The sequence below is a fragment of the Ovis aries genome, chromosome 6 (assembly GCF_016772045.2).
Source record: "Ovis aries strain OAR_USU_Benz2616 breed Rambouillet chromosome 6, ARS-UI_Ramb_v3.0, whole genome shotgun sequence".
Classification (NCBI taxonomy): domain Eukaryota; kingdom Metazoa; phylum Chordata; class Mammalia; order Artiodactyla; family Bovidae; genus Ovis; species Ovis aries.
Genome location: NC_056059.1, coordinates 30,171,715 through 30,198,416, shown reverse-complemented (window position 1 = coordinate 30,198,416; position 26,702 = coordinate 30,171,715). Strand labels below are relative to the sequence as shown.

The 26,702-nt window shown below is 35.3% G+C and overlaps 1 protein-coding gene across 7 annotated transcripts in view; it reads left to right on the top strand.

Annotated features, from left to right (window-relative positions):
• BMPR1B (bone morphogenetic protein receptor type 1B) overlaps nucleotides 1–26,702 on the top strand; it is a 454,039-nt gene that overhangs the window by 284,169 nt on the left and 143,168 nt on the right. For 4 of the 7 annotated variants that reach the window (XM_060416665.1, XM_042251058.2, XM_060416664.1 and 1 more), the window contains 1 exon segment: nucleotides 2,488–2,581. The gene's annotated coding sequence lies outside the window, so the exon portion shown is untranslated. 7 annotated transcript variants of the gene reach the window in all.

Here is a 26,702-nt window from a genome sequence, read left to right as displayed (position 1 = left end):
GATTAATCCCTTGTCAATTGCTTCATTTGTAAGTATTTTCTTCCGAGTGTTGTCTTTTCTTTTTGTTTGTGGTTTCCTTTGTTGTGCAGATCTTTTAAGTTTAATTAGACCTCATTTGTTTTATTTTTGTTTGTATTTCCATTAGTCTAGGAGGTGGATTGAAAAAGATCTTGGTACTATTTGTCAAGTAGTGTTCTGCCTGTGTTCTCCTTTGATAGTTTTATAGTATCTGGCCTTTCTTTAAAGACTTATTTAGGTCTTTAATCCATTTTGAGTTTATTTTTGTATATGGCATTAGTGACTCTTCTAATTTCATTCTTTTACATGTAGCTGTCCAGTTTTCCCAGCACTGTTTATTGGAGAGACTGTCTTTTCTCCATTGTACATTCTTGTCTCCTTTGTCATACATTAGGTGACCATAGGTGTGTGGGTTTATCTCTGGACTTTCTATTTTGTTCCATGTATCTATATTTCTGTTTTTGTGCCAGTACCATACAGTTTTGATAACTGTAGTTTTGTACTATAGTCTGAATTCAGAGATGTGATTCCTCTGGCTTCATTTTTCTTTCTTCAGTTTGCTTTGGCTATTTGGGGTATTTTGTGTTTCCATACAAATTAAAAGTTTTTTGTTCTAATTTTATGAAAAATGCCATTGGTAATTTGACAGGGATTGAACTGAATCTGTACATTTTTTGAATAGTAGAGTCATTTTGACAGTATTGATTCTCCTAATCAAAAAATGTGGTATATCTCTCCATCAGTTTGTGTCACCTTTAAAGTCTTGATTGAGGAATTTCCTGTGTCCCCTTACTTCATACTGGCTCAGATTCTCATGTGCCAGGCACCCTTGCTGCCCTCCTAGTTTGCACCACTGTATTAACATGCTGTTTTGTCATTATCCCCCCCCCCCACCCCCGCAACTAACCCCCCTATGAGATTGGACTGAAAAGTCTCAGAGTAGGAACCGTGTTTCATCTTGGACTCCTCAGTACCTAACCAAGGGGCACCTAACTCCTCAGCACCTAACATACACCTCTCCTGGTATTAAGTCAATTTATTGGGCAAATATTGATTATTAAATGAAGCAAGAAAAAGTAGACTTCAACAGTTAGAAAGCTAATTCTTGTATATAACTTTTTGATAGGCGTAGTCAATTACACTCTTAAAGACTATTTTTGTTTTATGCTGGTTATTTCTCTAGCTGTAGTGTTTACATTTAGTGATAAGGCTTTTGGTAAGATTTCATATGAAAATCAGGTTTGAACCTAAAAATGAATTTAGGAACCTTTTTTGTAGTAGAAGGAGCACAACTTTGTGAGTAATAGAGCAAGGGCTTCTGGTTTCGGCCCTGCCACAAACTTGCCATGTGATGTGTAAATTAACCAGCCTGGAGGTGACTTTTCTCATCTATTAAATGAGTATGTGACCAGATATTTCTTAAATTTCCTTTACTCTTTATTTAATCGAGATGACATTTCAATTAGGTAAACATATGATTAGTCTTGACAAGAAGAATAAAAATATATGCTTAATTTATTTTCTAATTATTCATACTGTGGACATTATATGTAGTACAGTAGATGATGGTGACCTTGTTTATATCACCTAGAAATTATATAGTCATGGCTTAGATTTTATCCTTAATTAAAAAAAATAAAATTTAAATTGTCATCATTGCAAATCTAGAAGTATTTCATGTCATATGTTGATTCATATAATTTCCAGATTATATTTTAGCCTCTTTCAGAAAGTGCTTAATTTGATCTGATTAATATTATACTTTCCTGAGCACTTCAATCAGTCTAGAAATGAATTTATTCATGTTGAAACATTTCTTTGTGGTCAGTTAGTCAGTCAGTGCAGCCTTATTCAATGAGGAGCAATATTAAAAACAATTGCAAAAATGCTCTCCTGCGTCTTTTGGTTATTCATAGTATGTAGTAATTCAGTTTTACAAAGCTTGATTAAATGACATTAAGGTATGACTTTTATAAAGGGTTTGAAATTATATTGTTTGGCCAAAACAAAGGCAGTGTTTCCTTTCTTGGCTTCCACTCCATCCAGCCCCCCTTTCCTCCACCTGCTTGAGGAAAACTGTATTTCTTCAGACAAATCTCATAATTGCCCTTCTGTGCCTGATTTGGGCCTCAGGAAAGGCCCATAGCATCTGTAAAGCTGGCAGAAAAATGGTATTTCCAGGCAGGCACAGGGTTGCTGGGTAGTGAGCCAATCCACAGCTTTGTCTGAGCAGCTGAGAACTTTGCCGGAGTATTACCACGGTGTTCAGTAACACGGACCTGTGCCATGAGCAAGTAAAGCACTGAGCAAGTGTCAGGGTCAATATTTATAGACCACTACGTAGCTGCCTTGCAGAGAGAGAAAACGAGAGAGAAACACGAACACAGAGGGCAGGGAAAGAAAGACTGTACTGGAGGGAACTTTAATTTCCCAGGTTTTTTTTCTTAAAACATTCTTTTTGATTGTCAGGTTCAAACTTCTGCTGAATCACAAGCATTTTCCGTTGAGCTATGACAAGAGAGGATACAAAAAGTTAAACAAGCAAGCCTGTCATACGTAGAAGGTAAGTAATTAGCCAGCTCAGTCTTGCTTTTGCTCGTAAACTCCATCTCCCTTGTGGCTGCTCAACATCAGTAAGCAAAGGGCTGTGTGACATGTTAAAGCTAATGAGGAAAGGCTGCCTGCTGGTTGAGAGTGTTCTTGGTGGCAGTGTATTTTTGTGTTCTGCTCTTAAAGAATGTTGTGTAGGTTCAAAATACACTACAGAGTCGTGGGTGGTGGGAATGTCTCTTGAACACTTATTCCGTGGTGTGTCCTGTCAGTAAATTTCTGTGTCTTCATTCTCTCAGACTTGAAGTCTTCTGATTTGTAAATTTGTGTTTACTTTTTATATTGGTATTAAAACATGATTATTAGTAAGTTTATAGTGGATGCTGGTTTAGAAATGGAATAAGGGAGAAATTCAGATGAGTGGGTGAAGATGTTGTTGACTCTGTGAAAATGTGTAGACTGTGAATGTGAGATGTGAGAAACATAAGGTCTTTTTGAAAGAAATCCAGTGTCCATTCAGCAGTGCGTTAAAGTGAAATAATGACTACTTCTGGGAACAGAGAAAAGCAGGAGTGATGAAAAGTCAGAACAGGCTTCTTAATCCAAGATGCAAAGGACTCAGTGTTTAGGAGAATTTCTCTGCTTGTCTAAGTGACCTGCTAGATTGGGTCCTCACAAAATGCGGTTCTTTACTAAAGACATTAAGTTAACATCCCCTGCTCCACATCATAGTTTTTTCTTTTTCCCCCCTTTCATCACAGGTAGCACTTTGACCCATGATTCTCTATGTGACTATAGTGCTTTTGTATATTCACTTATCATCATTGTTTTGCATAACCCAGATTGACATTAAAAGCAGTGTTGCTAAAGGGGACAGAAAGTACTTGGTTTCTATGTGTTTTCTGATTTAGGACACCCATGAATTGATACACTTGTGTTTTATGTCTGCTGCACATGATTTGGAAAGTAATATGTTGCTTTACTGTAGGTTTGGCATTAACTAGATGAAATTTGTCAACCGAGAGATTGAAAATTTCCCTGTAGGTTTTTTAGTTGTGGGATAACACTAGTGTGGTATTTAAAAATTTTAGGTTGGGTGATAGATGGTGATTACAGTTCCAAAGATTTTTTTTTTTTTTTGTATTACATAGATAAGTTAAAAACAAAAGTAACATGAGTGCTGCAGTAGAGCTTAAACTGCAGACCAATAGAGATACAAGAAAAAGCTAGTACTCTGGATAGGCTTTGTATTAGAGTTAATATTCAGGAGCCAGCTCGTTCTAAAACTAGATAAACTTATGCCAAAACAGTAGGTGGAATATCTTAAGTAAATATCTTAAAATGAAGCCAGTAGTTGTAGAATATCATTGCTGTTGAATCACATAAAAATTAAAAATAATGCAAAATGCTTCAAAATCAGCTTTACTAATTCAGATGTGCTTTAAGGCTAATCTGATATCTAAAGTTAAACTGTATTTGACTTTCATTTAGCGCTTGTTTTAGCCTCTGCATCAAGCATCTTTTTTTTTTTTTCACTTTTTAAGGTATTGGCTACCCTTTTATTAATGGGATGATGTAGACTTTTGTTTATTTTGAAAATGCAACCATGGTTGATTTAGAATGGTGTTTCTCAAAATTTTCCTTGCTAATACCTTTGGGTAATAACTCTTGATCAAGATTGTAATTTTAGGTCTTTAATATCTTTAACTGATTCATTTTATATGTTACATAAATAACATATTCAATCAGTGATAATTGACTTCTTAAGCCTTTTAAAATTTGTTTTATTTTTATTTGTTCTGGTATCTTGTTTCTGAAGTACCCTATGGAAACTTTGGTCAGAAAGCAAGCTAACAAAATTACTACAATAAAATGAAGTTTTCCCTTTAATCAAAAGAGGAAATAGAAAAGTGTGGTATAGACTGACAGTCCCTAAAATGAGATGTGTACTGGTTGAAGGCTGGTTGAGCATTTTAAAACTTGAAACACTATCTCAATGTTATTTTTGACTTTAATGTCAACCCTAATATTGCTTATTTATCATATTTGTAAATAACATTTCATACTTAAGTAAAAGCGTTATTCACTCAGTCGTGTCCAACTCTTTGTGACTCCATGGACTATAGCCCACCAGGCTCCTCTGTCCGTGGAATTCTCCAGGAGAGAATACTGGAGTGGTTGCCATTCCCTTCTCCAGTGGATCTTCCTGACCCATGGATTGAACCCAGGTCTCCCACCTTGCAGGTAGATTCTTTACCATCTGAGCCACCAGCCACGGTGAAATGGGGAAGCATTTCATACATAGACATATTATAAAAATGGATAGGATCTTTTGTATCATGTTTTAACTATCTGTTGAAGTAAAGTTAGTGAATTTAGCTTAAAATGTTAATGTTAGCCCCCTGTCACGGCCCCTACGTCATTTGCTGTACTCCTAGTCCATATGCTATACTACTTTTAGAGGGAGCCGTCTCCCACCAGGATGAACTCTCTACTTTTTCTCACTAAAGCCCTCTCATCCCTGGCCCTCTTTTGCTCATAGATAGAGGTCAGGCTTCTTGGCGTAATGAGTCCCTTCTTGAAGAGCCCCTTCTGATCTGGCTGCTACTTTTGTTCTATATTCCTCTTTTGCTGTTTGCTCTGGGCTGTTTTCCACATCTCTCTTTTCTCCGTGAGAGTATTCCTTCTCCCTCTGCTTTATGCGCCAACACTATTGGAATATCTTGTATTTCTAAAGCAATCCATGCTCTTTTACTCCTTTCTGGAATTGTTTATGTTGCTTCTTCTGTCATGAAACACCCTCTCCCGGGTCTTTGCCTTTTAGCCTTAATGAAGTTATCCCTTCCCAGATGCCCTGCTGGTCCACTGTCAGCCTCTATGGTCTGGTCTCCCGTGCAGACCATGGCCTCAGCACTTCTGCAAAGTCAACGATACAATGTTTTTGTCTTCCCATATGAGTTTGTGAGCTATGTACGTAGCCAGGTTTAAAATTTTTATTTATTTAATTTTTGTAGCAGAATTAAAGTTTATTCTACTTTTTCTTACAGCACAAAACTTAAAAACAGTATTATTTAGCATTTAATGTACATGAACTAAGAAAACATGAGAAGCCCAGCTGTCAAATGTATTACATTGTGGAAAAAAGGACCTCAAATATATAAAAATGCACAAAGCATTAGTCTTCCTCCATTGCTACTTAGAAAGATATGATTGTTTCTCAGTTTACAAAGAAGAATCAGGACAGTTTAAATTATTAAAAATTTTGCATACAGAACACTGCAGTTGTTTATGTAGGAGGGCATTCTCACCAGCTTCTTCTATACACAATTGAATATATAATTTTGTATGATTTTAAAATGAATTCTTTTGTGTTTTTCCAAGACCTAACATAAAACAGATACTCAAGAACTTGAACTAAGGAAAAACTTTATCAAATTTATTTTAAACCCACTTTTCTTTATAGAGTTAACTTTAATGTAATTTAAAACCTTGGTTAACTGGATTGAAGGAAAAGCCTCTTATGAAGTTGGTAAATGCTTTTGAAACAGTAGCAATACTTAAATTTGTTTCTCTACCAGCAATTATAGTAGGGCATATTCATCCATGCAAGTAGATATTTTTTGAACTAATAACCTATTTGAGTGACATTCAAAATTATCTTGGTTAGCACATACAAATTGAGGATAATAGCCTGCAGATATTTAAATAATTTCATGAAATATATCAACAAAATCAGCTAGTTCCTGCACTTCTATGAATTGCTGTGATAAATTAACTGATGCTTTGGCAAATTGAAGACAGAGTTATACCTTCCAAAAGGTCCAAAGAGAATTTCAGGAGAGAATGGGTCCATCCTCATGTATATTAAAAAATCACAGAGTGGAATGACTCTTCAATGTTACCAATAAAATTATACCTCCTAATTTTATTTCCTCTTGTAGAGAAAGTTAAGGATTTAAGGAAGTAATAAAAAATCATGACTTAAAATTTCTCTAGACTGAAAGGTGATACTTCATTTCAGTCAGAAGAATTTGCCCCTCAAAATAGAAATGTTCAAAGAAAACGATGGCAATGTTTAAAAAAGTAGTTGAAAAATAGCATCTGTTTCTTTGAGCTCAGATACTGAATAAAATTTTACTTTCTCTTTAATTGTGTTTTATTTCCCCACCATACATAAAATATTTACTTTGTATGTGAAATAATTTGTGTGCCAGAATCAAGGTATACCTTTATGCACTATTTAGAATAATTCAACACTTTCCTTATTTTGGTTATTTTTACTTCTCTGTGTACTCTACTAGTGGTTTCCACTGCAATTGAAGTCTTATAAACCTCTCCCAGGTGGTGACTATGACGCTTCCATTTGTTTAACCTTGAATTGTATCTGTCTTAGGAATGAAAACAAGATTGGGTATTTTCACAGGAAATATTGGTAGCTTTTTAATTTGCTTGGTATGGACGATAATTCAATCTGTAATTTTTCTTCATATTTATTTTGCCCACACAACTATCTTGTAGTTAATTAAATAGGTATGATAGGTGTCTTATCAAAGAGTTATAGGTGCAAATTTATGTATTGTACTGACTTATCAAGTGATATAAACCTTGTAAAATGGAAAGAGCAGAAGTTATTGTGGTCATGGATTTAGGAATGTACCTTGTTTCCATCAGCCCGTGATGAGAAAAACCTGAGTTTGCCTCAATATTAAAAAATTACAGCAAAAGCAAATGAAGGCAAAGAAAATACCATTACTACCACCAGCAAGAAGTCAAAAAAGCATACAAAATTTTGCTAAAATAATTAAACTTTTATCCTTGTTAGCAGGTTAGCTTGCTAGTCCTTTTCTTTCTATAGCTATGCACGGCATAGAATTCACAGAACGTGAGAGGAGAAAAATGAATTAATCATGGAAGTAGAAACTTCAAAAGCTTCTTCTTTAACTGTTTTATTTTATAGATAGGGCAAATGTTGTACAAAGTGGCAGTATAACTTGCCAAACATCAGCTTTTAAAGTAGCTAGTTAGGATTTTGATTTAAAAAAATGTAGGGCCAGTATTTTATAATTGTTATTTTCCCTATCTGTTTTAATTGCCCTTTTTATTCTGTGTATTGCTTAGGATTTTGATTAAAAAAAATGTAGGGCTAGTTTTATCACTGTGACTTTCCCTATCTGTTTATAATTGCCCTTTTTATTCTGTGTATTGCATGTAAAGCCTAATTTATTGTAACTCTGAGTTTGTCATATATTCAGACTCCTTTGTATTATTTCCCAAATCCTGAAAGTTAAAGCCAGTAATTATTGCTCCCAACTGAGATGGAGGTCTTTTCCACTCATAATCATAGTTAAACAAAATTATTTTTAAATAACAGAAACTCTTTTTTGGCTTCCCTGATTTCTCCCACTCTCTTTGTTAGTACAGTTAGGTTTATGCCCTCACAAACATTCTCTTTTGCAGTAGGATATGGCAGATAGTCCTGAAGCAAAAGACAGAAACTGCAGAAACAAATTTAATACTTTCATTATATCTAAGCTTCTAATAGGGAATATATAGTTATATATTGTTTTATAGCTTTAAGATGACCATTGTATTTACAGCTGAAAAATTATTGAAAATGAAAATGGAAGAACCAAATGTTCTTTTCTATGTTATATAGACTTTCATCTTAGAGTCTTAAAAAATATCAATAATTAAAGGGTCAGAGAGGAGTAAACCAAGCTTGTTTTATACATCTCATCTTCTTTTAAGACTTCGCTTCTCTATTCCTGTCCCTACCGTCCCCAAAGGAACTGGAGCTCTTCAATTCTTTCCATTCTCATTTCTGGAAACAATTGCTTGTACTGAAAGATGAAAATGTTTTTGAACAAGTCACTGGAGGCTTGTCTCAGCCTCAGCCTATGATGTCTATACCTTCTTGTCTCCTCCTCCCTCAGTTAAGTGACCTGCTCTACCAACCTTTCCAGTAAATGAAAATAGTCTGACTATTCTCCATCCCTTAGTATATATTTTCATTGGATTGGTACTTTTCATTTTAAAGATGTATTACCTATCTTCTCAAACTCTTGGTGCTCAGAGATTTATAATTTTAAAATCTTTGCTAATATGATAGAGGAAGGTGATATTTATGTTTTTAATTACTAGTAAACTTGAGTCTGAAGGGGTTATTAGTTATTAGCATTATATTTTTATCATTTATCTATTTACATAGTTCTTTTTTTTTTTCAGAGGCTGTATTTCTCTTATAGGTTTAAAAAGTTTTGGTTTTTTTTTAAGTCAAAGAATCTTGGTTCTTTAAAGCCCTGTTAGTTGTAACTGTTTTCATAAGCTTCTGATCACTTTAAAATTTTGTTTCCGTGATTTGAAATAGGTGTATTGGAAATACCTTTATTAATCCTAATCAGTATTTTCTTCGTCTCCTTTGAAGCTTATAATGTTGTTTACAATCCAAATATATGAAAACTATTTTTTAATATTTCTATGGTTTGTTGTTCAGTCTCCCAGTCATGTCTGACTCTTTGCAACCCCATGGACTGCAGCATGCCAGGCCTTTCTGTCCCTCACCATTTCCTGAAGTTTGCCCAAGTTCATGTCCATTGCATTGGTGATGCCATCCATCCATCTCATCCTATGATACCCTCTTCTCCTCTGCCCTCAATCTTTCCCAGCATCAGGGACGTTTCCAGTGAGTCACCTGTTTGCATTAGATGACCAAAATCCTGGAGTTTCAACTTCAGCATTAGTTCTTCCAATGGGTATTCAGGGTTGATTTCCCTGAAGATTGACTGGTTTGATCTCCTTGCTATCCTAGGGACTCTCAGGAGTCTTCTCCAGCACCACAGTTTGAAGATATCAGTTCTTCAGCACTCGGCCTTCTTTATGGTCCAGCTTTCACAGCTGTATATGACCACTAGGAAGACCATAGCCTTGACTATATGGACCTTTTTTGGCAGAGGAATGTCTCTACTTTTCAACACACTGTCTAGGTTTGTCATCGTTTTCCTGCCCAGAAGAAAACACCTTCTGATTTCATGGTTGCAGTCACCATCTGCAGTGATTTTAGATACCAAGAAGAGGGAATCTGTCCTACTTCCAATTTTTCCCCTTCTGTTTGCCATGAAGTAATGGGACCAGATGCTATGATTTTAGTTTTTGTTTAATATTTAGTTTGAAGCTGACTTTCACTCTCCTCCTACACTCTCATAGAGAAGCTCTTTAGTTCCTCTTCACTTTCTGCCATTAGGGTGGTATCATCTGCATATCTGAGGTTGTTGATGTTTCTCCTGCCTATCTTGATTCCAGCTTGTAACTTAACAAGCCCAGCATTTCTCACAATGTGCTCAGTGTATAGATTAAACAAACAGGGTGACAGCAGACAGTCCTGTCGTACTCCTTTCTCAATCTTGAACCAATCAGTTGTTCCATACAGAGTTCTAAATGTTGCTTCTTGACCCGCATACAGCTTTCTCAGGAGACAGGTAAGATGGTCTGCTATTCCCATCTCTTTAAGAGCTTTCCACAGTTTCTTATGCTGCACACAGTCAAAGGCTTCTGCATAGCCAATGAAACAGAGGTAGATGTTTTTCTGGAATTCCCTTGCTTTCTTTCTCTATGATCCAGGGAATCCTGGCAATTTGATCTCTGGTTTCTCTTCCTTGTCTAAACCCAGCTTGGACAGCTGAACATTCTTGGTTAATTCTATGATTTGCAAGGGACTTATTAACTAACTACTTGAATACTTTCAGTCCCCTTTCCCACTTTTTAATGAAGTTATCTCTTAACTTGTGCTCCTGTGATGCAAATTTAAATCTTTATGTTACCTCTCAACTTGTATTGCATTTAAAATTTTGCATCTAAGAAATAAAATTTCATGTTTATTATTAAGTAAGATTTAAGCATTGGAACATGTTAGGGTGTTGTGGGACTCAACTTGGAGTGTGCCTTGAAATTACTGTAGACAGGAGGCTGCATTTATTACTTATGTTAAAGCAGACTTAATAAGAATATGAATCTGTGAGTGAGAAATTATACATTAATAATAGTCACCATTTATCAAGGTTTTCTGAATAATATATCTGGCATTCCACCAAGCATTGTAGCTATGATTTCATTAACTATTATGATTTCCTTATAAGTTGAGTGACTTACTCTGATTCTTTTTCAGGATAAACTGAGACCCCAAGATATAAAGTAGCCTGATGGGTCTCACATAGCTAATAAATGATAGGGCCATGATTTAAACCCAGGTCTGACCAAAGTCCATCTTTTAAGGAATTATTACCAAATAGAGAACTTATGCTTTTGCCATGAATGTTAAGAGATGCAGATCTGTGGGGTCAGGTGTCAAGAACCTTCCTGACTTGAGTCTGTCTATGAAGAAATGAACTCAAGAACAATGACTTTCAAAGGCACGTCAGGAAACGGGTGATATGAGGAGCCTTTTATTGTTTGGAATTAGTAATGAAGACACAAGAATCTCAAGGTGGACAGAAATAACCCTGGACTTGAAATCAGGTAAAATCAGCTACATTTTTAGACAACTTCAGATTTTAGTACCTCTATTGATTTTTACAATTTTCTTTCATCCAACACCAGCTTGCTCACTTCTCCCCACTGTACAAAATACATAGCACCATTCCCTCCCTCACATACCTACTTGTGACCTCAGCAAGGAAATTGGCACTGTGCCGCCAGGCCAGCAGGGAGAGACTATTCCATCTGGGCCTCTGTTTTTACAACTACAAGCTTCATTCAGGAAGGACATGAGTCTCCCTAACTGGCAGCCTTGGCTATCATCTCTATTTTAACCTACTAAGTTAAAAGCCTCCTAGTTGTTGCTGTGGTATTTACAGCAGGAAAGGAAATTCTAGATATTTTAGTATCATTAGAACTCAGTACTTTTGTGCTAACTGGTTTACCTGGAGTAGTGTGAAAGGATAGTTTTATCTGCTGTGAATGAGCTTAACCTATAAATACAGTTTGTTTATGTTGGAGGCAGGAATTCCTATATAAAAGTTTATACAAAGACATTTGCTCTCTTATTTGTTTATTATACATTTGACCATCAGGAAGTAATTTGTTTTCCTCTTTAACTCAAGGCAAACCATTTTGCTTCAAGATAATACAGGATTTTCTTTCACCCTGGGTCACTCTGCACTTTGTTGATACATTGGTGTTATTTGTGCTAAGATTTACAGTACAATTTATTGGGATTTTGTTTGCAGCTCTGCCTTGAACACTTGAAGATAAAAACCTTTTAGTTAATAAACAGGTTATTTTTGTATTACTACTTGGAAAGTATGCATTAGTCTATATATGTACTCATTAACAGTTTAAAAAATTCTAAATAGGTTATTCATATTCTTTTTTCACTCATCTTTTATAGTTTCCTATTTTTCAGTTCAGTTCAGTAGCTCATTCGTGTCAGACTCTTTGTGACCCCATGGACTGCAGCATGCCACGCTTCCCTGTTCATCACCAACTGCTGTAGCTTACTCAAACTCATGTCCATTGAATCAGTGATGCCATCCAACCATCTCATCCTCTGTCATCCCCTTCTCCTCCCGCCTTCAGTCTTTTCCAGTATCAGGGTCTTTTCTAGTGAGTCAGTTTTTCACATCAGGTGGCCAAAGTTTTGGAGTTTCAGCTTCAGCATCAGTCCTTCCAATGAATATTCAGGACTAATTTCCTTTAGGATAGACTGGTTGGATCTCCTTGCAGTCCAAGGGATTCTCAAGAGTCTTCTCCAATACCACAGTTCAAAAGCATCAATTCTTTGGCCCTCAGCTTTCTTTATAGTCCAACTCTCACATCCATACATGACTACTGGAAAAAGCATAGCTGTGACTGGATGGACCTTTGTTGGTAAAGTAATGTCTCTGATTTTTTAATATGCTGTTTACATTGATCATAGCTTTCCTTCCAAGGAGCAAGTGTCTTTTAATTTCATGGCTGCAGTCACCATTTGCAGTGATTTTGGAGCCCCCCAAAATAAAGTCTCTCACTGTTTCCATTGTTTCCCCATCTGTTTTCCATGAAGTGATGGGACCGGATGCCATTGTATTCAGTTTTCTGAATGCTGAGTTTAAAGCCAGCTTTTTCACTCTCTTCTTTCATCAAGAGGCTTTTAGTTCCTCTTCACTTTCTGCCATAAGGGTGGTGTCATCTGCCTATCTGAGGTTATTGATACTTTTCCTGGCAATGTTGATTCTAGCTTGTGCTTTGTTCAGCCCGGCATTTCTTATGATGTACTCTGCATATAAGTTAAATAAGCAGGGTGACAATATGCAGCCTTGACATACTCCTTTCCCGATTTGGAACCAGTCTGTTGTTCCATGTCCAATTCTAACTGTTGCTTCTTGACCTGCATACAGATTTCTCAGGAGGCAGGTCAGGTGGTCTGGTATTCCCATCTCTTTCAGAATTTTCCGCAGTTTGTTGTGATCCACACAGTCAAAGGCTTTGGCATAGTCAATAAAGCAGAAATAGATGTTTTTCTGGAACTCTCTTGTTTTTTCGATGGTTCAGCAGATGTTGGCAATCCAGCTTGAACTTTTGGAAGTTCATTGTTCACGTACTGTTGAAGCCTGGCTTGGAGAATTTTGAGCGATTACTTTGCTAGCGTGTGAGATGAGTGCAATTGTGTGGTAGTTTGAACATTCTTTGGCATTGCCTTTCTTTGGGATTGGCATGAAAACTGACCTTTTCCAGTCTTGTGGTCACTTCTAAGTTTTCCAAATTTACTGGCATATTGAGTACAGCACGGTGTATAGTTATAATTCCATATATGCTTTCATACATTAATTCTACAGGTAAATATTAAGTTTTTCTGTGTGTGAAATTCACTTCATTGAGTTTCTCTCTTTTTCATTCCTCTCTATACCACTTTTAACTGCAACAGTAAATTAATATATCATTATTCACAGTAGTATCTTAGCTTACTAATCTTGAAATATATTTCTCTCTTTGTTATCAGAGGCTTGTTGGCAAATGAGATAGACAAGGAATAATAGAGAAGGAAAGAATGGTGACCTAGGACACACTATTCTACAAAAGTAATTCATACTTCTTTGAATGTGCAAAAATATTTATTTGTTTAAAATTAGCTAGCATACAATGTGTATGGTCTTTGAGTTAGTCGTTAATACTCCACATGTAATCTTTTAAAATTATTATTGGTAGAAATAGAGAATTACTTAGTATGACTTTTTTTCTTTTACTGCATCAGTATAAAGTAGATGGGTACAGCTTTCAGAGCACAGTGTGAGCTTAAAATAAGACTGCTGAAGTCATGTTTCCTAACTAGCAGAGCCAGTTTTTTGGTCAATTATAAGCTTTTCTTTTTTTCACTGATATGTAGTTAGTTTAATTGGTTTAGTGATTAAATCATTGGGTCAGATTCTTTCCCATTATAGTTTATTAGAAGATATTGAATATATTAATAGTTCCATGTTCTATACAGTGCAACCTTGTTATCTATTTTATATATAATAGTTTGTATTTGTTAATCCCAAACTCCTAATTTATTTCCACCACCACAAACTTTCCCCTTTGGTAACCGTAAATTTGTTTTTGATGTCTGTAAGTCTGTTTTTTGCTTTGTATGTAAGTTCATTTGTATCATTTTTTCTAAGGTTCCACATATAAGTGATAGTATATGATATTTGTCTTTCTCTGTCTGCCTTCACTTAGAATGATAATTTCTAGTTTCATCCATGTTGCTGCAAATGGCATTATTTCATTCTTCTTTTTATGGCTGGGTAATATTCCATTGTGAATATATACTGCATGTTCTTTATCCATTCATCCGTTGGTGGACATTTAGGTTGCTTTCATGTCTTGGCTATTGTAAACAGTGCTGCAGTGAGCAATTTGAAGCTGTTCTTATACTGCACATTCTCTCTTGTAGAAGAGAAATGAGATGCGTATGCCAACATGATTTTAATTTCTTAATAATCTAAATTGCCTAATATGATTTGCCCAGAGGTTGAGAATCAGGTTTTTTTTTTTTAAATTTTGGTAAATTTTGATGAGGTATTTTCTGTGATATACGTACTTTTTTGTTTATTAACTATATATTGTCGGTGGTATAAATTGATGCTTTTAGAGCCATAAAGCATAGTAAGATCAAACACTGGTTCACAGATACCATAGGCATGTGGAACTTATGGCATAGCTCTTGTCCTTTGCACTTCTATCCCATACATATTGTGAAAGTGAAAGTCGCTCAGTCATGTCTGACTCTTTGCGACCCCATGAACTGTACAGTCCATGGAATTCTCCAGGCCAGAATACTGGAGTAGGTAACAGTTCCCTTCTCCAAGCGATCTTCGCAACCCAGGAATTGAAGCAGGGTCTCCTGCATTGCAGGCAGTTTTTTTTCACCAAGTGAGGTTTCAGGGAAGCCCAAACATACTGTAAAGTGACTCATGTCTACATGTTGAGCAGTTCAGCAAACAGGTTGACCTGAGTGACCTGGTGGCCAGCATAAGATCACCTGTCCAAGTCATGCAGGCTGTCAGTCCCCTCCTTATTTCCCACTTTGTCTCTTCATCCCCACCCTGCCTCCCTACTTGTTACTATCTTCTTTTCCCTGTTCCTGGTTAATGACCATATTAAATGATTGATTTTAACTTCAGCATTTTCCTTACCTTCCATCTTTCATCTATTTCCAATTATTTCAGAAAATATATTTTGTGTAATTTTAAGAAAACATTTCCAGTTTTAAGATAAATATTAATGCCTAGAAGTAAGAGAAACTTGTATCATAATATGATATTTTTATTTTTAAAATGATATTTCACAATTTCCATAAAGTCATTTACTCTCTGGTTTTATAATGAATAATAACTTGGTCAGTGTTTTGTCATGAATATTTGTGTTTATGATAATTTCATTCAACCCTTACAATAATTCTGGGAGGTGGTTATTTTTATCCTATACTTAAGATGAGGAAATGGAAATCTGAAATGAAATAGCGACTTAGCATGTACAATCATGCCTATGATCACACAGTTTGGAAAGTAGGACAGATAGGATTAGAACCCAGTTCTTTCTGACTCTAGAAGCTTTATAGTATAATGTCTCACTTTCTTTTAAAATAGACAGTTTCACTTTCCTACTCCTACACATGTCGAAAGTTTTAAAAGTAGTGCAGCCATGCAGATGGCTTCTCAGGGTAACGGAGGTCCAAGTCAGAGGGTAGCCAGCTCATAAAGAAGACTGGCTCTCTTAATATTTACCAACAGGAAAAGAAAATCTCATTTTCTAATATATTATTCTTGTTTAATTCTATGTTTTTCTCACTTTTGTAACTCTACCAAGGTTTCTTTATGTAAAGGTATAGCAAAACAAGTTCTTAGGAAACTCTATTCTTCCAAGTAAATCAATGCCATGCTTTAGCATGTTGTCGAGGGAGGTCAAAGTTTCATCTGTAAACTATACATTCTCGATTTCAATTGAATTCTAGTAGACTTTCTTGGTTTTAAATCACACTGATATGGCATGGATTTTTAAATCACACCATTATGAAAATAGATATTTTCAGATTATTTGGAGATGAGTTATATTGCTTGTATAGATTAACTTTGCATTGCTCTACTTTTCAGGAACTTTATTAGAAATTATGTGGGGTAGGAAATAACATTTAATCAATAAATTTTAACTTTAATTGAGGAAACTTTTTGAAAGACTTGATATTGAAGAAACTAAAATTATAGATAAAGCTGACTTTTAGGAATTACCTATTGATTTTTTTTTCATGACTTATGAAAAAACCTATTTGGAAGATATAATTTAAGGTTATTATATAATATAACTTCTGTTTGCAAAATGTTTTACATTTTAAAAGCATCTTAATACCCAATGTTCTTTTGACCTTTTGCTCCCCAAAATGCTTTGAAGCAAATTATATGCAGTTTATGGATGGAAAAATTAACATGAAGTGAGCATAGGGTGACGACCCCCAGACTGGGGAAAGCAGTGTTTTGACCTTACCAGAATAGATATTAAAGTTAGTTAGTTTAATTTTAGTATATGAAATGTAAAGAAATAAGTGTGTATTCAATATATGTTAACCCACACCAGACTTTAGAAGCGATAATGAGTAGCAGGTTTAAGTCATTAAAAAAAATTATGTCTGTTAATATTGAGAAAATTTTATAAATTTAGTTATTTCTGAAACTGAGAGAGGGATTTAGAGTATAGCGGCAGAACCCTGCACCGCGTTTGTGGAATTACGTGAGAGTCTAGTTTGAGAACCACTGAGTTATCACATAAAATTCTTAATCAGTATATAGTGCAATAGTAATATTTTTCTCAAGATTTTCATAAGCTGTGTTGGTGTACCAATAAAGAGTTTATAAGGAATACAGATGAGTTTAAATAAACTTCTAAATGTTGCCTCATACTGTATGGGGTAAAGTGGTAACAGCATGAACAATTACATAAACTGTATAAAACTCATATAAATGTGAAGCGAGTGAATTTATCAAATTGATTTTCAGAATTTTCAGAATTTCCCAAAATCTATTTGTCTTTTCATCATCCTTTACGATGGGGGCTTCAACTTTAGCACATCCATCCATACAGCAATCCCAGCGCATCTGTCCTTTCTTCTTTTGAGTCCTGGTGAGCCTTGAATCAATGTTGCCACTACAATCAGTGATTAGCTATTCATATGGAAAACTAAAATCAATCCCTAAACACTTCATTTCATAAACGGAAACAAAATCTGTATGGAAGAATTAACTATGAAAAACAGTACTATTTTAAAATATTTAGAAAAGGATATATTTATCTTTTTAGGGTAAGATAAGAACTTTAAACATTAACAGAGAAAATCATAAAAAGATTCATAAATTCAATGACATTAAAATTTTAAAAGTATGTTCATCAAAGAGAAAAAATGGCTAAGAAAAGTAAAAAAGCCTGGTTTGGTGTGTAGAATATATTAAAGATTTTATGAATTAATAAAAAAAGTGCGATCAGCTAATATAAAAATGAATAGGAATTTCAAAAAGAGAAAATTCAGATAGTAAATATGTGAAAGCTTGCTGAGCATCATTAATAATTAGAGAAATGTAAATTACAGCTAGAGTAATATGCTATTATATATCTGTCATGTGTTAAAAATATAAAAGTGTGAAATATACCAAATGTTACTGTGGCTGTGAAGCAACAGGAACTCTCATACAATGGGAATGGGAATGTAACTTGGTACAACTGAAATGGCTCATTGAAATTGAGCTAGTATACTCTTTTGCTCAGCAGTTCCACCCCTAGGAGTATATCCCATAGAGATTCTTGCTTTTATGCCTTAGAAAATAGGAACAAGGTTTTTTATTGTAGTCCTGTGTATAATAGCAAAACACAAGACAAATTTGGAAACAACAGAAAATAGAATGGATAAATTGGAGAATATTCGTCCACAGTGGAATTAGCATAATAGCAAAAATGAATTAACCTGAATGACTGCCAAAAACATAATGTTGAATAAAAACAAGTCACCAAAAATACACACAACATGACTCTAGTTATACAAGCTTTGTGTGTTGTGCTGTGTTAAATCTTCAGTCGTATCTGACTCTTTGCGACACAATGAGCTGTAGTTTGCCAGGCTTCTCTGTTCACGGGATTCTCCAGGGAAGAATACTGGAAACTTTGGACAGAGACAGACTGAGTAATATATTTTTGTAGACTCATTATGTATATGCATGTACATTATTATTTTAAAAATCAAGAAAAAATTAAAACAAATTGAGGCTATTGAGTATTCTAGTTGGAGGGAAGGAGGTGGGTTCAGGGCAGACACTGCCCAGAGAGCTTGGGTGATATATAAATGGGTGATCCTTAAAATTTTTGTTTAAAAGTACAATTATTAAATTATGTATATTATAATTGATTATTATAAACAATGGATTTATAAGTAACATTGTATGTATTAATAATTATACTATTAAACTGAAATTATATAAAGTGCACACATATAAAATATTTCATAATACAGTGAAAACAATTGGAAGAAAGTATTTCTTCCTCTTTTTCTTCAAAAAATCTTAAATTTCAAGTTAATTTTTATGAGAGTATTCTATATAGCTTTTATATGGGTGCTTACAAGTTTGAATTTTTCATATTTTATACTTAGTATGACTCTCTTGCCTGTTGGCTCTAATGTCCAGAAAGTTATATCATTTGCATTGATTTCTCACCATCATGATTTTCTGCTGGTAATCTTGTTTTCCAATGGTGCCTGTACCTCACTAGCTTCTGGTCCTTCCCAGATATATATTGCTTTTTTATTTAAGTCTTATCATTTGTTTGTTTATTTTTGTCTATCCCAGATCTTCTTTGCTGTGCGTGTGCTTTCTCTAGTTGCAGCAAGCTAGTTTCTTATTGTGGTGGCTTTTCTTGTCACAGAGCACAGACTCTAGGCTTGCAGGCTCAGTAGTTGCAGTGCATGAGCTTAGTTGCCCTGCAGCATGCGGGATCTTCCCAGAACAGGGCTCAAACCCATGTGCCCTGCATTCATAGGCAGATTCTCAAGCACTGTACCACCAGGGATGTCCTGTTCATACTTTTTTAGCTCATTGACTCCCATGTGTTCAATAACAGGTCTTTTATTACTTTTCTCAATTTTTTTCCTTCTACGGTATTTCTGGGATCCTCAGGAATTTCCCTATTTGTTCACACATATACCAGTGTGCCTGTGTGGACTAACACTCTGTCCCTCCTCAAAGCCGTCCTTCTTAACCCCAGGCTGCCATTCTTGAGCACTACCACCGTGTTTCCAGCGCTGTTCCTCACAGCGGCACCAGGCCCCTTCTGGCAGATGTTGCTGCTTTAAATCATTGCTGTTCTTCACTATGCTCGAGATAGTTTTGCTGCTCCTGTTGATGGTGGTGATCTGTCCCTGGCTACTGGACTATTTCTGCATCTCTAGACTGATTACTTGTTCTGGATCCTGGAAGGTGAGGTCTTGTCCAGTACCCATCAATCTTCTTTAATGCTTGAACCCTGACTTTGTACACTCTGTTGCAAATTGAGAAGAGGAACAGCTGCCTTCCTGCTGTTAATTGTTAATAGCTCTTGTTTTGAGGACCTAAAGAATGTTTGCCTAGGCCTCAGACTGTTGTGGGTTTTGTGGAATTGTGTGTTCTGGTTTAACCTCTGTTCTTACGGACCACACATGCCGCAAGGTAGATGGATCAATAAGGGTTATAGTCACCTTTATCAAGTTATTACCAAAGCATTACCCTCCTCCGAATCTCAGGTCTTATTGCCAAGTCTGACTTGCCATTTCAGTCTTCCCTGTAGATAAATTGTCTCTCAGAAGTACTGGTTCTAACTTAAAAATTTGCTTTTAGAAATTTTGCAGTTCTGTTGTAACTTCAGACATGATGTCAACTGATCAATCAATGAATCGCAATCTCTTCCTCTCCCTTTCTCCCACTTCCTTTTTTCACTTTCTTATACACACATATAGAACTCGAGATTCTTTGGCATCCAGACATGCCTGCATATGTCAAACTCTTATTGTGGATCAGGTTTGAATTGTTTCTCAGGTAGTTCCTTAGGCTCCAGGTAAATCTGCTGGTATATACTACATGCCTGGAGAGAATTAGGCCCTAACATATGTGTCACTGCATGTATCAGCATCTAAACCCTGAACTCAGCCTGGATCCCAACAAATAACAGTAACCATTATAGCAGCAGAGAGTAGCAGCAAGGATAATTACAGTTCATATATTATTTAATTTAAATTATATTAAAGACTGTGAGATAGATTTTATCATCCCCATTTTACGGGCAATGAAGCTGAGACTCAGATAACATAAATAACCAAAATTTGGATAAATGGTTAAAAAAAAATAGAGTTGTGCTACAAAATAGGGCTACGTGATTTGAAAGCCTATGATTTTAACCAAAAATTAGTTTTAAAAAATGTTAACACAGATTCAGTTCAGTACATTCTTTAAAATGTGATTTCAGGTACTGTTTAGCTTCTTATTTTGAATAATCACCCAATTTTTTCCTAAGAATATAATAATTTGTTTGAAAATAGTAGCTCAGTGGTGTATGTTCAGTTTCATAATAATCTGTTGTATTAAATGTTACTCTGTACTTGAGAATCCATCCTATAAAAATTGGATATCCTGCCTACTAAACTGTAAACTCACAAGCTACAGTATTTACCCAGCCAATAAAATCTCTTTAGTCAACATTTGATTATTTTATCATTAAGGACTATTGAGCTTCCATGAAATACTGCAAGTAAGTTTAATCTTTCAGTAACCGTTTAGTAACATTTCCCCCTGAATTATAAGCAGTATAAACTTCTGGACAATAAGGGAGGGGTTCATTTTTTTTCAGATTGGGTTATTTTATAGAAACATTCAGGGAGGAATCAAAGTGTTCAAAACTTTGTGATAAAAAATCTGAATATGTCACATTGTAATGGAAAATATTGAAGTCATCTAAATACTCATTCACAGTAGAATAGATAAATAACTCTCTACATAAAGAACTGTGTAGTTATGCAGTTAAGTGAATGACCTGAGCTATGATTATCAACATTGATTAGTCACTAAAATATAAGCAATTGAACAAAATAAGCTACTGAAGGAGACATGCATTACATCATTTATAGAAAATATTTTAAACATTCTGTAAAGAGTATATATGGTTTATGGATACATATATTCATTGGCATGTACATGCATGCATACATATAAACATATATACATAAGACTCACAAACTCACACATATACATTAAAATATGCCTGAAAATGGTAAACATCAAAATCAGGGTAGTGATTATCTATAAAAGGGGTAAGAAGGTATTTGATATTAGAACTGGCTATCCAGGATTGTATCTATAATGTTTGCTTTCTTAATCTTGGTAAAATACATGGGTATTCAATTTATGCTCTCTATCCTTTTGGCATAATTGAAATATTTCATATTAATAAACCTGAGCAAACAAATTTTCAATTTTTGAATGGCTTGGCAAAATCAACACGCTTTCCCAAAGGTATTGATAGAGCACTTAATTTTTAAAAATAACTTTATTTTATTTTTTCCAAAAATAAAGAGAAGCCAAAAGGCAGAGGAAGAGAAAGCTGTGGACCACATGCTTCCTTTTCCCTTTCTATTTTGCTTCATTATATTACTACATACCTCACAAATGGTTTCATAAATACCCTATTTTTCCAGTTCCATGAGGCCAACTTCAATTTATTATTAGCTTTTTTTTGAAAGGAGAAATTCTACTGTACTAAATATACATTTATGCGTTATACATATATATGTACTTTATGATTTCATTAATGAAATATATTAATATTACATATGTATATGAATATAAATTAAAGAACAAATGAGGATGTTTTGCCAAATGTTGCTGAAACAGTCACTACCTACCCAATTAAGCTTGAGTTTGCAATGAACCTTCAAGCCCCAGTGGAACCAGGCTCATTTTGCTAGTCTTCCTTAAGTTAGGATGGATTTACAAAAAATTATTCCTGTTTGTCAGCTAATCTATTTGAATGAATGCAGTCTAGGCTGCCATGTGTGTAGTTACATGTAAAGTTTTCCCTGTGTGACTCATGTGTACTTAAATCCCCACACGGTCCAGTTTTTGTGTAAGAGCACAATGCACTGCAGTGTTAGACATCGCTGTTGACAGCTGCATTTTCTTTCATCCTAAGGTGAGTATTCTTTCACTTACTACCATTTATCTGATAAAACATGCGTGCTCACTCAGTCATGTCCAACTCTTTGCAACCCTATGGACTGTAGCCCTCCAGGCTCCTCTGTCCATGGGATTCTCCAGGCAAGAATACTAGAGTGGGTTGCCGTGCCCTCCACTAGGGGATCTTCCCAGCTCAGGAATCGAAGCCACATCTCCTGCATTGTGGGCAGATTTTCCAGTGCTGAACCACCAGGGAAGCCATTTATAAGGTATACATATGTATTTAATGAAGTAGTTTCTTCTTCCCAAAAGAGAGCTCAAAGTAGATTAGAGTTGACTTCATGTAATTGAAAAAAAAAAAAAAAGTGATGTTTAAGAAAAAGTTGTAGAGTATGTGGCAGGTCCAGGCATCAGTTTTCAATATAATCTCACTGCTCTGATAATTTATCTGAAAAAGGCTTAATAGTTTGATGAGAGATTAAAGGGTACGTTATGAAATTAGAGAGCCTAGGGTATCCACCGACAAGTCACTGTATGAACTTTAACAAATTAGTTAACTTTCTGGGGCTTCAATATCCTCATTTGTAAAGTGGGTTTTTTTTTTTTCCGCTTGAGTAGAGTCTTGGTGTGGAGAATGAGTGCACTCAAGTTAAAGAGTCAAGTCAAAGGGCAGGCACCGTGCAACAGATGGAGACCTAATGAAGACATTTGCTTAACTGGGACAAAGGCAGAGAACTGGAAGATGCGGGAAACTTTAAAGACCTAGACAAAGCTTAAATCAAACAGATTTGAGGGACACAGAGAGAATAGTAACATATTTTCATGTTGTCTGACCTGGCCAATTGAATGGACTCTGGGTATGGTTTATCAAGATAGAAAATATTGGAAGGGCCCACTTTAGAGACCCATTTTAATGGGTCCTTAACATTTCCATATGTAAGTATATTCATCTCAGACTTAAAAATTACACTTATCATCTTTTCTACTCTGTACCTGCCACTCTGTGTCCCTCTTGAAAACTGTTTAAATGCTTTCCAGTGGATGTCATTCATTGCTGTGTTTTCTATTTCTGCTGGCACGGTGCCTTGCTTGCCCCGAAGTGATGCTCTGTCCGTTTTGGAGAAGCTTACATCCTCAGTTACCTGCTATATCATAAACATTCTCCAACAACTCCATCATTGGGATGATCTTGATGCTTTTTCTGTTTGTTTTTAGTGTCTTGGTGTCCTTTGCTCTCAGAATCATTCCAGTTCATTAAAAAAATCCCAAAACTACCTAACTTCAAAAAGAATGGAGTTAGGATTCTCTTTCTTAGCAATTACTTGATCCATTCGAAGATTTATTTAGCTACTCCCTTAGAACAGTCGTTCAAACTCCAGGGAATTGGAATAATCTTTGCAACCAAGAGTTGCATAACCCTTTAATCCAGAACAATGATGTATCTTCATTTTATGTCTTGTAATAAGGAAACCATTCAAATTGTTTAGTAATAGCTAAGGAAGATTTGTTTCAGGCTGAGTGTTGGTGTCCATATAGGTTAAAGATATGTCAGTTTTATAACAGTTCTGTATAGATTTATATAAAGATATGATTATAACACATGGTAGAGGCATATATTTAGTTTCTCATTGTGGATCTATGCTTTCTATCATTTAGGAATTGTATTGGATATAATTAGCGGGAACTGGAAATGATAGTAGAAAAATAAAAGGTTATTTCTCTTTCACCTAAAGAAGTCCAGAGGCAGGCAGCCCAGATAGATTGTGGCAGTTCCATAGACATCAGGGATCCATCTTTTTCTAGTTTCCTATTCTACCAACCTAGCACATGGCTTCCATCTCCAAAAAAATATTTTTTGGTCCTTAGTGGCTATTATCATTCCTGCTGTCATGTCTAATTTCTAGGTCACTGGAAAGAGGCAGAAGGGACAGATGTTATGAACAAATAATTTGGTCAAGTACCTTTTTGTGAGCAGCAGTTCAAGATTCTCAACTCTGGTTAAATTTCATGACAAACTTTGAATCAAAGGATTACATCACAGTCTTCTAGCTGAGTATGTTGCTACCCTCAAAAGCCAGGATTCTGTTGCCAGGGATGAAGAAAAGAATGGTTAATGGGTGATGACTAGCCTATTTTTGTCTCATGAATTCAACTGAAGATATCAACGAAAGTAGAAAAATGAACATTGCTCTTTGGTTATAAATTTTACATACAATTGCCTCATCTTGAAATGTCCCTGATAGATACCTTTCAAATTCGTTAACCCCATTGAAAAAGGAAAAAGATAATCCTATCTTATTCTTAACACATTAAGTCAAAATGCATGGCTTCATGAAGAAATTTGAATATTTCCATGAATATTTTAGACTGAGGTTTAGTCTAATTGAGGAACTAAGGAATCAACTGAAAAAGTTCTGTGTGTGTGTTAGTCACTCAGTCCTGTCCAACTCTTTGCAATCCCATGGGCTGTGGCCTGGCAGGCTGTAGCCTCCTCCAGGCTTGCATGGAATTCTCCAGGCAAGAATACTGGAATGGGTAGCCATTCCCTTCTCTAGGGAATCTTCCCAGGGGTCAAACCCGAGTGTCCTGCATTGCAGTAGATTCTTTCCCGTCTGAGCCACCAGGGAAGTCTATGGATGTACACATATATCCAGAACCTTTAGATCTGTTCTAGGAACTGTATATGTTTTTAGGCAGAAGGAGAAAGTTAGGCATTTATTTGTTCAAGATCACAAGTGAATACATTGTTGATTATTTCAGTCATTTACAGTGCTATTAATACAAGAGAAATTGAATCTTTATATATTTCATTTATTTTTAATCTTAAGCATAAACACTAACCCAGCCTGTAGATTCTCTGGTATGATTGTACCTATGCTGCTTCTAATTAATATTGATTTGAATTAACATTACATAGGACAGTTATTTTTAGTGCTTTACCAGCTGTGTAAATATCCTTATTGCATAAACAGACTAAAATTAATCACAGAATTTACTGTACTAGCAGTATTTACAACTTCATTGTGAACTGTGTTTTAAACATCTGTCCTTCATTAACTATATCTTAAACATAGACTTTTATAATGCTGGTCAAATTAAAAGTATTTGTACAAAGACAATACTACTTAGTACAAAGACATTACTGCAATACAAATACTAAAAGTATTTGTACAAAGACAATAATGCAATAGTACTTGGAGGAAAGAACAAAATTTCTGAGAAAAGAGTATCTTAATAATTAGCAAAGTTTGGGTAAGTGATGCTGTCTCTCATAAAAATATATAGGAACCTATCAGAAATAAGAAAGAAAGCATTTTTAAAAGAGCTCTGAGAAGGCTAAACTCTATAATACTGACAATTTGAAATCAGTTTTCTAAATAGGATATTTATATTGTTATTTTTAAAAGTGTTTGTCTTGTGTGTTGCAACTTTTTCATTGAATAACTGGTTATTGAATTGAAGAAATATTGTGTGGTCTTTAAGGTGAATTAGGATATACAAAATAGAGAAAGAGATTCAATAAATCTGACTTTCAAAAGTTATTTTTCCCCTCCAACAATAACTCTATGTCTATCCAATTTGATTATGTAAAAGTCATAGTATTTTATTTTTATAGTTAATTTTCTAGCTTGAACTCTGCATGGCTAGTTCCTCATGTATTTCCTCCAACTGATCTTATTTTGGATACAATGATTTTTATCTGATTTTCCTTTGAGAAAACATGAACATTTGCTTCCTTGGCTGACTTACAGGTACGGGTGAGTACTAAAGGACCCACATGAATGGGCTTCACATAAGAGAGAGCCCACCCCATGCAGAGATGCTGCCCGAGGCCAACTATTTGTGCTCTGGAGAAAGCTGACTTGCCTGAGAAAATAGGTAGTAAGACTACCCTGCTTTTTTGTTTTGTTTATATATATATATATATATATATATATATATATATATACACACACACACACACACACACACACACACATATACACACACATATATACATACACACACACACACACACACACATATATATATATACACACACAGGGTAGTGAACGATGTTCTTAACAATGATTAGAGAAAACTAGAACATGTAAATTTTTGGAACAGTACTACTTATACGTGCTATAGAAGAAAAGAGTAAGGGTAAGGAGGTGATAAATTAGAAAATAGATACTGTGTGATGTCATTAACCTACTTTGAAATCTAGATGTATGTTGTACCTCATGCGAAGAGTTGACTCATTGGAAAAGACTCTGATGCTAGGAGGGATTAGGGGCAGGAGGAGAAGGGGATGACCAAGGATGAGATGGCTGGATGGCATTGCTGACTCAATGGATGTGAGTCTGGGTGACCCCCGGGAGTTGGTGATGGACAGGGAGGCCTGGCATGCTGCGATTCATGGGGTCGCAAAGAGTCGGACCCAATTGAGCAACTGAACTGAACTGT